This window comes from Lepisosteus oculatus, chromosome 14 (assembly GCF_040954835.1).
Source record: "Lepisosteus oculatus isolate fLepOcu1 chromosome 14, fLepOcu1.hap2, whole genome shotgun sequence".
Taxonomy (NCBI): Eukaryota; Metazoa; Chordata; class Actinopteri; order Semionotiformes; family Lepisosteidae; genus Lepisosteus; species Lepisosteus oculatus.
Genome location: NC_090709.1, coordinates 4299665 through 4303489, shown reverse-complemented (window position 1 = coordinate 4303489; position 3825 = coordinate 4299665). Strand labels below are relative to the sequence as shown.

General features: G+C 38.7%; 1 non-coding gene across 1 annotated transcript; it reads right to left on the bottom strand.

The window, feature by feature from the left end:
• Positions 1–1249: 1249 nt before the first annotated feature.
• Positions 1250–1343, bottom strand: trnai-uau (transfer RNA isoleucine (anticodon UAU)). The gene is made up of 2 exons: positions 1306–1343; positions 1250–1285 (listed from the first exon to the last, which is right to left on the bottom strand). It is a non-coding gene; the product is annotated as a tRNA-Ile (tRNA).
• Positions 1344–3825: the final 2482 nt, after the last annotated feature.

Genomic DNA, 3825 nt, shown 5'->3' with positions numbered 1-3825 from the left:
AAGTTTAGTGTTAAATCACAATAAATAATACAACAAATATACTAAACTAACACCCAGATATGACAACACACAGCTATGACAGAACACATTGAAGACTTAAAAGCCCTTTAAATTTGTATTTCCTTAATTTCCATTCTCTTCCCTCCCCAGGATAACTGAAAACTAACTATAATAAAGACTGTATATGCATTACTTGTAATACAGCTACTAATAAAAATATACATGGAACTTAATTATTAATAAATAACACTTTTATTAGTAAATACGTGTAATGATAACATTCATTGTGAATATTTGTGGTGTCTGGAAAGCAATTTTAGTTAAATATAATAATAATTTTCAAGCAAGTGGTGCATAAGCTTGTTACTTAATGAGTACATTATTTCCATTACATTCAAGACAGTTCTAATGTGATCGATTGTTCTGCTTAGTCCGCTACTGAGTAGCTTAAAACCTATGAAGAGGTGGTTTAAGCTAGACTCCTAATGCAGTAACATCTAAAGGGCAGCAGCTGTTATTTTAGGTTTGTTGCAATTGAGAACAGGTTTAGTACAGAGCTGCTGACAAATTTCAGTGGAGTTTATTGTATATGGGTTTATTGCAATTGATCCATTGTAGCAGCAAGGAAAAACAAACTTCACTTGTGCCTTTTAAAAAAAGGGAAACAGAGTAGTAGTTTATGTGGTAATTTCAGGTACAATGTAAGAACTAAAGTTATCTACTCCCATAGTAATGCGTGGGGTCCTATAAATAGAAAAAAAAAATTGTAACCCGAAAACACAACAAACACAAAACAAGAAGTCTTCCAGGAACCTAGGTAAATCCCTGTAGTATTCTAACAACTACAAAAAAACAAAAAACAAATGCAACAACTTCAAAAGAAAAAGAACATTAAAAACAAATCTGGGGAACAACAAAAACACAGAGTCTAATTCGAGAGCTTTTTCAAGTCTTCAGTGCTCCTCTCGTCTCAGTAGACCTCTCTCATATATTTGTGTACAGGTCAGGTGGAGGTACACAGCTCATGTTAATTTAAATAGGGAGCTGCGTCAGAATGCATGGGCTTCAAAGGAAAAAGTCAAGGTTTATTCCATGCTGAAAAGAGAAGGAAACACAATGTTTCAGCTGTGGAGCCTTATTTGATTGTGACTCGAAGTAAACCTTTACTTCTTCGTTTGATGTTAATTTATCTCCATCAGATACCTAATAATATCTAAACTTGACAGTTGCTTTCAGTAGCTAAAGACACTGCTCCAGGTGAGGCTCGAACTCACAACCTCGGCATAACTTCGCTGTGCACTGCTGTATAAGTACCGCGCGCTGACCGATTGCGCCACTGGAGCTGTGCGAAGTGTGCTCCTCATACAGACTGACGGTGCAGAAACACAGGGTGAAAACGGTTTCGGTTGTGGATCCATCTATACATGGGGAACACTGAAATAGCAAGGAGAATACAAGAAAAGAAACTGAAAGAATTGTGCTAACAGCAAAGGGGGACGGAGAGAGGTGGTCGGACAAGTAAATCAGCCTGGTAGATTGTTTGTAGCGACATTTTTGAGTCAATCGGCACAATGATTTCTCTTCATGTGCCTTGAACTGTGCAGTTTGTATTTTCGTTGTAGATAGGTTTCTTCAGAAGTCCAGTAAATTGACAATAATGGAGAACTAGCTGACGCACCCCGTCGTGAAGACCCTCTGTAAGGTGATTACACGTTTCATTTTCAAGTCGCCTCCTTTACACGCAATTGCTTCCTCGACACTGAGAGAACATGAGAAATGGCTTCAATTTCAATGTGAAGCGCAGTTCAGGCTCGATGGCTTCACATCTCCAATCAATCAAATAAAATTGCATTGAAGCGATCTAAATAAGACTCTGAAGTACTGGGAAAGATGATTATTTTGAGCGTGCCTCCCAGGGTCTGCTACGAGGCTGAAGTTGGCTTCTTATTCGCCAGCTTCTTATGCGTGTTTTTCGTTCCACCTTAAATGCTGCTGCTGTGATGTTATGTCGCCTTTCGCCTGTAGATGGCTCTCTTCGATCAGTACTAATCCGGCTGGAAAACTGTAGACATCTTCACTGAAAGGGAATATCCAAATAGCGACTGTCCAAACTATATTTTTGTATGGAATATATTTCAAAAAATCGCAAACCAATTTTAAAAACTCACCATAACACGGACTTACACTGGGAAAAGTGATTGCACTTTCTGCTTATTTCTACGGCCTCCCCCCGATTATGAAAATGTCTCACAGTTCTGACACTGACGTGTGAAAGACAATGTAACAGACTATCAAAATCCTGAAGTACAAACAATTTTAATGCACCAGTTTTTTAAATATGACCCTCTGATCTTGGCATGTCAGAATACATTGGGAAAAAGTATGGCACGAATTGCAATGGCACGCATTGTTGAGAATATCACTGACCTTGCCGATATTTGCAGGGGATACGAATGTTTTGCACATGTTGAACTACAACATGTAAAAATTGAGCTCCTTAGTCAATATCACTGGGAATGTCCAATAATGAAGTACATCAGTAGCCTCAAAGAAACTTAGACTCACACATGGAGTTTTATCTTTGTATGGAGATTGGGAGAATTAATTTATACTCTCGTTGCTCATTAGCTAAATTATTTTAAAAATATGACACAGATTTGTTTGAGAAACTTGTAATTGCCTTAAAGAGAGTCTTCTTGAAGATGTGCACCAGCTAGCTCTCCACTGTCAATTGACAGGACTTGAGAAGAAACTGTTCTCATACAACCAACATACAAATTACACATCTTAAGGAACATGAAGAGAAATCCGTGTACTAAATAACATAAAACTGTCGCTGCAAATTATCACCAAGCTGTTTTATGTATCTGACCACCTCTTTCCTACTTTGCAGCGAGCACAATTCTTTCTGTTTCTTCATTGCTATTTTACTGTCTCTTTCCCCCATGGGGAGATGGATCCACAGCCGAAACTTTAGGTCGGTTCCTGTTACTCTGTCCGATTGAAAGAGCTGTATGAAAGGCACTCCCATCTCTGCAGGAAAGTTATTGCTGCTCTCAACACAATATACTGCAGCCAAATGTGATAGCGATACTGTCACTGCCTGTGGGCCACGTGTTCCTGCTGTCAGCCTATTATGTCATGTTCATCCACACCCATAAACATTACTGCTGTAGCACAAGAGTTATAGGTGCTGTTGATAGAGCATGAATCTCTTAATCTCAGAACTGTGGGTTCAGTCCCCACATTGGGTCCCTCTGTGTCAGTTTGATCCCCCAAATCCTCCTAGCATGACCTGATGGTGTAACAGTGATACCCAGTACCCAGTGTAATTCAGCTTTCTTTCCACTTGATTCAGATTTTGATCTGAAATCATCGGCCGAACAAAAGTTTGTCTAAATCGAGGGAGATCTGCTCTCAATCAAGTATTAAACACTTCAGCATTTACTGTTTGAATACCGCACTTTGTCAAAACACTGCCGCTTCTTAAGCTAATAAGTAACGGTTTTTGAGCACGCATTGTATTGTTAATGCTTATATTAAAAAAGCATAAATTCACATAATGGAATTTGGACTGAACAAAGTAGTCCAGCCCCTTTACAACATTACATACCCACTGATTAAAGCTTAAAACTACAGTAGCAGGAGTAATAATAATGGCAAGAACATGTTTGGAGTTCGGCATTTCATTTATTCTGCGGAAACATCGTATCGGAATGAACTGCCCAAGATAAAAGAGTAATTGCGGCTTCAGATCATATTTTCCAGAGCATTGCGTTGTTCTGTTCATGCTGACTACACGCTTTAAATTTGTCATTTACTGCA